The sequence below is a fragment of the Quercus lobata genome, chromosome 4 (assembly GCF_001633185.2).
Source record: "Quercus lobata isolate SW786 chromosome 4, ValleyOak3.0 Primary Assembly, whole genome shotgun sequence".
Classification (NCBI taxonomy): domain Eukaryota; kingdom Viridiplantae; phylum Streptophyta; class Magnoliopsida; order Fagales; family Fagaceae; genus Quercus; species Quercus lobata.
In genome coordinates, this window is record NC_044907.1 from 45,833,219 (window position 1) to 45,843,715 (window position 10,497).

A 10,497-nucleotide genomic window follows, 5' to 3' on the forward strand; every position below is an offset into this window, starting at 1 on the left:
ACCAACTCGTCCATGAATAGCACAAAAGTGAAAACACTAATGTACTTTCTAGGGGATTATTAAAATACTTAAAAACACATAATAGTAGTAAATAAACATTGTTCTTCTACTCGTCCAGCTATCTCGTCCAAGGCCACTTTTGTCAAGAGTCGGCACTTATTGATGGTATTTCCTTAGGTGCTCAACATTCTAAGGGTGTTCTAGCCTCCGCCCATCCAAAGCTCCCAAATAGTAGGATCCTTGCCTCTTGTAGTTGATAACCCTATAAGGTCCTTCCCAATTTGGCCCAAGTTTCCCGTAGGCCGGGTTTCTTGTTGCCAAGGTAACCCTCTTCAGGACGAGATCTCCGATGTTGAACTGCCTAGTCTTTACCATAGCATCATATTGTCTTGCCATAAGATTTTTGTACCTCGCTGTTCTCTGTTCTGCATCCATCCTGACTTCGTCCATAAGGTCAAGGTTAAGACGGAGCTGTTCTTCGTTTTCTTCAGCTTGATACTTCCTCACCTTGTGGCTCGTCATGTGTACTTCTGCCGGTATAACTGCCTCACTTCCATAGGCTAGTTTAAAAGGAGTTTCCCCTGTTGGAGTTCTTACTGTCGTTCTGTAAGCCCATAAAACACCTGGTAACTCATCCGGCCATACTCTCTTTGCCCCTTCGAGCTGAGTCTTGATGTTCTTCAACAAGGATTGGTTTGCTACTTCTGCTTGGCCATTGGCCTGTGGGTGGAAGGGTGAGGAGTAATGGTTCTTCATTCCAAGTTGTTCACAAAATTCCCTGAAAGGTGTGTTGTCAAACTGTCATCCATTGTCAGACACTAGTACCCTAGGTACCCCGAATCTGCATACAATGTTCTTCCAGGTGAAGTTCTTAACATTCTATTGTGTAATTTTTGCTAAGGGTTCAGCTTCCACCCATTTTGTGAAGTAATCTATTCCTACCACCAGAAATTTCATTTGCCGAGTTCCAGTTGGAAGGGGCCCCAAAATGTCCAGTCCCCATTGCGCGAAAGGCCAAGGGGCCATCATTGGTGTGAGATACTCTGCTGGTTGTCTAGGAATGTTGCTGAAGCGCTGACATTGATCACATACTTTAACATATGCCTTAGCATCAGCTTGGATGGTTGGCCAATAGAATCCGCTACGGATGACTTTATGGACGAGTGATCTGGCTCCCGAATGGTTACCACATGCTCCTTCATGAACCTCCCTCAACATGTAGTTTGCCTCATCCGGAGCCAAACATCTTAAGAGAGGCTGGGAAAAACCTCTTTTGTATAACACTTCGTTCATAAGTATGTACCTGGCTGATCTGACCCTGAGCTTTCTAGCTTCGTCCTTCTCTTCTGGAAGCCTTCCGTCCTTCAGGTATGACACTATTGGGGTCATCCAATTTTCGTCACCCTCTATCTGCAGCATCTCTGGAAGGTCTATACTTGGCATGTACTGTACTGCATCCAACTCGTCCACTGCTTCATTCGCAGACGCTTCCTTTGCCAGATTATCTGCTTCCACATTCTCTTCCTTTGGGATTTGAATGAAATCAGCTTTTTTGAATTTCTTTACAAGGCGCACTACCTTCTTTAGATATTTCTTCATTCTGTCTTCCTTGGCTTCACATATCTCATTTACTTGGCCTATGACCAACTGAGAGTCTCCCAAGACAATTATTGAGTCTGCTTCTACAAACTTAGCCAACTCCAACCCCTTTAAAAGGGCTTCATACTCCACTTCATTATTAGTAGTCTGGTATTGCAAACGAGCCTTGTACTTTAACTTGTCTTCTTCTGGCGACTGTTAAACAACTTCAATTCCTCTAGCATACAATGTAGACGATCCATCTACATGGACGGCCCATTTTTTATTGTACTCTCCTTCCCCAAGACCCTCATAACTCGGAGTGAACTCTGCAATGAAATCTGCTAGGGCTTGAGCCTTTATTGCATTTCTCGGTTGGTACCAAATGTCGAATTCACTAAGTTCTACCGCCCATTGAATCAGCCGTCTTGCGGCTTCCAGCTTGTTCATTACCTTCTTGAGCGGATGGTCCGTCATGACGTTGATGACATGAACTTGGAAGTAATGTCTTAACTTCCTAGAAGCTGTTATTAGTGCAAAAGCCAATTTCTCTATAAGCGGATACCTTCCTTCTACTCCTCTGAGTGCTCGGCTAGTGTAGTACACGGGTTTTTGTATTTTCCCTTCCTCTCTGATTAAAGCTAAACTTACGGCGTGTGGGAACACCGCTAAGTATAGGTACAGTTCTTCTCCTTGCACGGACAGACTTAATAATGGAGCTGTAGTAAGATAGTCCTTCAGGTCTTGGAAGGCCTTTTGACATTCGTCCATCCATTCGAATGCCTTCCTGAGGACTTTGAAGAAAGGTAAACATTTGTCTGTGGCTTTCGAAACAAACCTATTTAAAGCGGCAACTCGTCCAGTGAGGGATTGGACTTCCTTGATATTCTTCGGTGGCTCCATATCCAATATGGCTTGAATCTTGTCTGGACTCGCCTTGATTCCTCTTTGCGAAACCATGAACCCTAGAAACTTTCCTGACGATACTCCGAATGCACACTTACTTGGGTTCAATTTCATCTTATATCGCCTAAGTGTTTCAAAGGTTTCCTGTAAGTCGTCCAAATGGCTTCCCTTGTCTATGCTCTTCACAAGCATATCGTCGACATAAACCTCTACATTCCGTCCTATTTGTGGACGAAACATGTGATTTACCAACCTTTGATAAGTTGCCCCTGCGTTCTTCAAACCGAAGGGCATCACTTTGTAGCAAAACAAGCCTTGGCTGGTAATGAAGGAAGTCTTTTCCTGATCAGCTTTGTCCATCTTGATCTAATTATATCTTGAGAAGGCGTCCTTGAAGCTCAGCAATTGATGGCCAGTCGTAGAGTCCACCAATTGATCAATGCGTGGCAAAGGATAATTATCCTTAGGACAAGCCTTGTTCAAGTCAGTGAAATCTACGCACATTCTCCACTTGCCATTTGCTTTTTTCACCATCACAACATTGGCTAACCAATCCGGGTAATAGACTTCCTTAATGAACTGTGCCGTGGTCAGTTTCTGGACCTCTTCCTTGATTGCCTTATCTCACTCAGGGGCAAACACCCTCTTCTTCTGACGAACAGGCTTAAAAAAGGGGTACACATTCAATCGATGAGTGATTACACTTGGGTCGATTCCCGGCATGTCGTCATGGCTCCATGCGAAAACATCAATATTCTTTCTCAAGAACTAGATGAGGTCTTTTCTTGCCTTCTCCTTCATACCTGTTCCAATTCTAGTGAATTTCTCGGGATCATCTTCTTGCAAAAGAACATTTTCCAATACTTCTGTGGGCTCTGCAACAACCCTTCTTTCCTCAATGCTCATTGTTTGCACCTGTTCGTCCAAAGCCATCATGGTTAAATAGCATTCTCTAGCTGCCAACTGATCTCCTTGTGCTTGCCTTATCCCGTACTCCGTAGGGAATTTGACTGATAGATGGTAGGTAGATGTTATCGCCTTCCAACTGTTCAGAGTTGGTCTTCCAATAATGGCATTGTATGAAGACGAACAGTCCACCACGAGGAAGTTGACTTCCCTAGTTATCTACTGCAGGTATGACCCTACCACTACTTGTAATGTAATGGTGCCTACGAGCTGCACCTTCATTCCTCCGAACCCTATCAATGGTGAGCAAACTAGATGAAGTTGATCCCGCCCAAGCCTCATCTATTGGAAGGCAGGGCAGTACAATATGTCTACTGAGCTTCCATTGTCAACTAACACTCTCCTGGTTGTATAATCTGCAATAAGCAAAGTAATGACAATCGCATCGTCATGCGGGTGATGGATCCTCTCAGCATCTTCGTCGGTGAAGGAAATGGCCGGCTCGTCCATTGATCTCGTCCTTGGTGATCATCTAGAGAGCTGGACGTTTTGCACCACTTTGAGATACGTCTTCTTCGACTTGGAAGATTGCCCCATCGAGTTTCCTCCAACGATAATCCTTATCTCTCCTAGTGGGGGCCGGGACGATTCCTCCATTTTTCCTTTCAACTTCTCATCTCTATGATCCCTTCCAACGAAGTGCCTCAGCTTTCCTTGTCTAATAAGATTCTCAATCTGCTGTTTCAGGTCATAACATTCATACGTGTCATGCCCATGGTCCCTGTGGAAGCGACAATATTTACTCTTATTATGCTTATTGGGATCTCCCTTCATCTTCTCTGGCCATTTTAGGGAAGGGTCGTCTTTGATTTGCATGAGCACCTGATCAAGTGGAGCGTTCAGGGGCGTATAGTTCTGGCTTCTTCCCAAAGGACCCGTTTTCCTGTTATCTTGTTCCTTCTTATCTTCCATCCGTCCCTTCTTTGGACGAGGGCCTTGTTCTGAGTGGCGTGCTGGGTGCACTTCCATCCTTTCAACTCTTTTCCTCTTCTTGGCTATGATCACATCTTCTGCATTCATGAGGGTGAGGTCTAAAAAAGGGTTATAGTGAAATAAGCCCAAAAAAAAGAACAAGTCAAGCCCAAAAGGAAAAATTCAGGCTAAGCCCAAAGTAATAGATACGGGAGACCCATGAGGGAATAAAAGAAAGGCCCAGAGGATCCTGAAACCCAGAAAAAAAGAAGCATCCGAAAAAAGAAGACCACGGCAAAGTATAAGAAGCAAGGATCCTCAGGAACCATCAATAAGCACGGATCCCTTCAGGTACAAAGAAAAAGGAAGACTGAGACAGATCGATAGAAAGAAGACAGAAGAAGAAAACAAGAAATAAAAGCAAAACGCAAGCGACCTCTCATGGCAAAGACAGAAAAGGCCTCGGGGAACCAGGACAGGGAAGAAGAATGATAACAAACGACTTTCAAAAATGGCAGAACATGATTCCGCCCAAATAGGAAAGAAAAGGGAAAAGTGGAAGACGCCAGAAATGGGGATGCCGAGAAGGGTATACCTCAGCACGTCCTAAAGAAGATGGCCAACCAGAAGCTTTCAAAAGAATCAGAACTGAGAGAAGGAAAGAATGAGAAAAAAACGGAAAAGGGACTTACCGAGACGATGAGGACAGGACATGCTCTGTTTGCAAAAGAGCAAAACAGGGGAACCAACGGTTCCCCGGGAAGCCCAGAAAACTCCATTATAAAAGGAGGGGATGGGTTGTGAAGAAGGCAGCGAAAAAAAAAGAGAGAGAGAAACACAAGAAAGAAGAAATTCTCCAGGAAAAACTATCAGAAAATCTGTGCAGAAAGAAAAAAAAAATACTAAGGGAAAAACAAGTATTGCTTCCCGGCATCCTGTAAAAGCCACTATTGCACATACTCGGATTCAACGAGAATCAAACTTTGCAAGTTTTGAAGGCTGAAATAGTCATTCAAGACTGCAATTTTTGAGCTTGATTGAACCTTGTATCACGTCTTAGTGAGCTTTCTGTAATCAAACAGATAATGTATTAATGAAACATTGCTTCATAATTCCCAGGATCCCCACAGCACTAATTTTTATCGCTTTGCTAATCCTGTTTCTTTCCTTCTGAATTTACGTTGTTAATTTTTTGCATTCTTCGATATCCTTGTTTGTCATTTTCTTTATATTGTCAGGAGTATTCTCTGCATCCACTTGATTCTTAAATAGCTCGTTAGTTGCGGTGAGTCAAGGCTCGGTCCACCAAATCCTCCTTTTTTCATTTAGGCCCGGGATCCTTGGGCCTGAGTGTCACGAAAAAGGCACTCTCACATTTTGGCGACTCCACTGGGAACTGGGCAAAGAAGAAGGAAGAAGCAACCCCTTCACAGAGAATGCCTCCAAGACAAAGAAACAGCAAAGAAACTAATGTGCCACCTACGGCTTCTGAGCCCGTAGGAGAAAACAAGGTAGTTTCCAGGCAAGGAGGTGAGATACCCTTGGTAGAACAGGAGGTTGTGTCAGAATAAAAACACGCAAGGCAGGAACCAGACCTCATGGCCAGGATGACAACAATGTTAAAGGATCTGGAGCAAGAAGTTCGTCTTCTCATAGAGGGCAGGACACAGGAAATCAGAGACAATGTTCCTCCTACTGGCCACCAAGATAGGACGCAGCCAGAAGGAGGGTCAGCAGTGGGAGGAAGAGCCAACCCTCAGTACTTGGCACTGGCAGACGTCAATACCCTCCTGGAGCAAGAAAGGGAAAAACTTTCGGGGATCCCCAAGCAATTCTTTCGGGATCCCCCGTTCCCTCCAAAACTTCTTGGCAAACCATACCCTAAGGGGTACGAACCCCCAAAGTTCCATCCTTTCAATGGGAGGAATGGAAGTGCCGTGGAACATGTGAGTAGGTTTGTCCACACTATGGGCCCCTATGCAGGAGACAGAGAATTATGTCTAAGGGAATTCGCCAAATCCGACCCAGGTCCATCAAAACCTAGGATGAGATGATGGAAAAATTCTGCGCCAAATATTACCCTGGTGAAGACAAAATCACTTTCCAGAACCTGCAAATGGTGAGGCAGAGACTTGGAGAAGATCCTGTTCAATTCATTAAAAGATTCGAAGATGTGTCCCTAGACTGCTATGGAGACCATGAAGAAAAGGAGCTCGTGGAAACCTGTATAGCCAACATGCTTTTTGATTACAGGCTCAACCTTGAAAATCTATGTATCACACAGTTTGCTGACCTACTACAGAGAACCAGAAGGACGGCGCAAACCATGAGAACAAAAAGGCTGCCCGCGTCCCAAGCTATGACAGCATCAGTAGGAGAGAAAAGGAAGAGACCAGATGGGAAGGTGTTTGAGGAACCACCAGTGATCCTATGTACAGCTGAGGAGTTAAGCCATGTCCTAGACAAATGGATTGGAGATGGGGTTGTTAGGCCATTCACTGTGTCCAGGCCACCAACTGAAGAAGAAAGGAAGAATTCTTTATTTTGCAGAATCCATAATTATGTCAAGCACTCCACCAAGGATTGCTGGACCCTTCGCAGACTCTTCCACAAAAAGTTGAGAAAAGGAATCTTGGAGCTCACTCAGAAGGAGCCAGAAGTGCAAAGGAACCCCTTGCCTAACCACAAAGGAAAAGGGGTGGTAGCAGTAGTAATACATGGGAACCCGGCAGAAGCAAGAGAATCTGAAGGATCCTTCCACCCGAGCACAGTCAGGACCCTCCAGAAGAATCCTAAGTTCAAGTCACTATTCAATCAATTAGGATTCGGACTAGAAGCAAGAAGGGTGGCCACAGAGTCTCTCATGAGCATAGCAGCAGATTCAGGGATGGAATGCTTTACAACTGAGTCACATGATAGTCGAGCTTTCTTGGAGACAACCAATGCAATAACCTTCACTGATGAAGACATGGAGATTGAGCACCCAGACCACCGTAGACCCCTTTATCTAATGGCCACCATAAACGACGTTCAAGTCAGAAGAGCACTGGTGGATATGGGGGCATCACTCAACCCTATAGCCTTAAGTACCCTGAAAGCTGTTGGCTTAGTTGACAGAAGGATCCTGGGGGCTCCCATGGAAATAACAGGATTTGGAGGATCGGTAAAATCAACAGAAGGATACGTGCAGCTAGCCTTAAGGGTGGGGCCAATAGTAGCTTTGACAAGGTTTCATGTGATTAATGCAGAAGTTTCTTATCACGTGTTACTGGAACGCCCGTGGTTTCATAAACATCGCCTTATTCCATCCACGTTCCATCAATGCATTAAAGGGAGACTGAATGGGAGGCCCATAAGGATCCCTGCCAACCATAATCCTTTCAGCCAGGGAGAAGTGAATTTTGCAGAAACGATGTTTTATGATGAGTTGGAGCCAGATGATGAGAACCCCGCCCCGGGGACCCCAAGGGCACCTATCCTAGAAGAAGAAGAAGGAGGGAGGGGCACCCATGACCTGAGGAACCTTCTAGAAAGAAAAATACAAAAGAAGGAGCCCAGCTCTTTAGGATCCCGAGAATGTGTGGTGGTGCGGGAACCTGGGGGAAGGCTAATCTATCATTTGTGAAGGTGCGCGGGACCTGAATGCATTGTGCAGGAAGGTCCCGGACCACCAAGCTGCATGATGGCCCAAGAAGAAATCCCAAAAGAACCAGTTAAGGAGGTCCAGATTCAGCCTGAGGAAGAATTAAAGGAAATAGACTTGGGGACAGAACCAGGATCCCGAAAACCTGTCTTCATTAGCAGTCAATTGGTGGCTCAAGAAAGAGAACAACTGGTAACCTTGCTTCAAAAATACAGAGATATGTTTGCATGGACCTATGATGAGATGCCTGGTCTAGACCTAGGGTTGGTAGTCCATTCTCTTAATGTGGACCCAGGGATGAGGCCAGTAGTCCAACCAGCTAGGGTCTTCCACACTGAGGTAGAAACTCAAATAGTTCAAGAGGTCAAGAAATTGCTAACAGCTGGTTTTATTAAACCCATCCAACACCCAAAATGGCTTTCCAACATTGTACCTGTGAAGAAGAAAAATGGTCAGATCCGTTGCTGTGTAGACTTTCGCAACTTGAACAAGGCATGTCCTAAAGATGAGTTCCCCTTGCCCAATATCGACCTCCTTGTAGATTCAGCTGCAGGAAACTCAATGTTCTCATTCATGGATAGGTACAGTGGATACAACCAAATCCGCATGGCAGCCAAAGATGCAGAGAAGACGGCATTCAGAACTCCGATTGGGAACTTTTACTACACTGTAATGCCCTTTGGCCTCAAAAATGCGAGGGTTACGTATCAGCGGACCATGACAGCCATTTTCCATGACATGATGCATGAGGAGATGGAAGATTATGTAGATGATATTGTGGTCAAGTCAAAAACCAAAACAGGACATTTCCAAGTACTTGAGCAAGTCTTTGAAAGATGCAGGAAGTACAAGTTACGTATGAACCCTATGAAGTGCGCCTTTGGAGTGTCTGCTGGAAAGTTCCTTGGGTTCCTGGTACATCACAAAGGCATAAGCGTGGATCCAGCCAAGGTCACAGCTATCACCACGATGAGAAGACCAACTACTGTTAGGGAACTCAAAAGCTTCCTGGGAAGGGTCTCCTATATTAGGAGATTTGTGCCTAGTTTAGCCTCAGCTACAGCAGGCCTATCCAAACTATTGAAAAAGGGGAATGAATTTACCTGGGAGACGGAGCAGCAGGAAGCTTTTCAAAGAATTCAGGGCATTATGAATCATCTGCCCACCCTCCAGGCACCAGTACGTGGGCGACCTCTGTTGCTATACTTAGCATCAAACTCTCAGGCAATAGGAGCTTTGCTGGCACAAGAAGATGACCAAGGAAATGAGCAGCCCGTATATTATGTAAGCAGAATACTCAAGGATATCGAGACCAGGTACCCCAAAATAGAGAAAGCTTGCCTAGTGATCATTTATGCATCCCAAAGGTTGAAGAGGTACTTCTCAGCTCACCAAATCCTTTTGGTAACCAAGTCTCACCCCATAAAAGCACTCCTGCACCAGCCCCTTCTCACAGAAAGGATAGCACAATGGCTAGTGTTGCTCTCACAATATGATATAGGTATAAGAACTCCCAAAGCTGTCAAAAGCCAGGCCATAGCAGATTTGCTAGCTCAATTCCCAGGAAAGGAGGAAGGCCCGCTGAGCGAAGAAATCCCTAGTGAGGTAGCAGTGATGGAGATCCCAGGGAAGAAATGGACCATGAGGTTTGACGGGTCAGCTACAGCAACTTCAAATGGGGTAGGAATTGTACTAAGCCGTGAAAATGGGGATATCATGCCCCTGTCTTTCAAGCTCAGTTTCTCATGCTTTAATAATGCAGCTGAATATGAGGCATACTTAACTGGGTTGACTATAGCACTCAGCATAGGAGTGAAACATATGAGAGTGTTGGGAGATTCCAATCTTGTAGTCTCCCAAGTGAAAGGTGACTTTGCATTACGGGAACAAAGCTTAGCAGCCTACAGAACTTGGGCACAAAGGCTGGTGATGGAATTTCAAACCTTTAGCATAGAATACACTCAAAGAAGTGAAAACAGGTTTACTGATGCGCTCGCCACCCTGGGATCCCAAATACCATTTAATGGGAGGGATACGCTGATAAAAATAGGAAGGCAGGAACATTCTATTGTAAGGATCCTCCAAGGGATGTACCCCGGAGAATCCAAACAGTGGGACTGGAGGGACGAAGTCAAAGAAAAGATGAAAGAGGTAGGCCCTAGAGGGAACATCAAAGAACTAATGGATTACACTCAGATAGAAGGAGAATTGTATAGAAGGCTGCCAGGAGGAATACTGTCCAGATGTATCACCGAGAAGGAAGGAAATTCGAAACTAGAAGAATTACACGCCCAAGCATGTGGAGTTGCAGAAAAGGTCAGCCTATACAGAAGGATGCAACGCATGGGGTATTACTAGCCAGATATGGACAAAGAAGCAGCAATCATACAGGGAAAATGCCAGGAATATCGTTTGGAAATTGATAAAGAAGAAAGTTACGCGGTGTTTATTGCAGAAAATTGGTGGGTTCCTTTCATAGGATACCTGGCTCA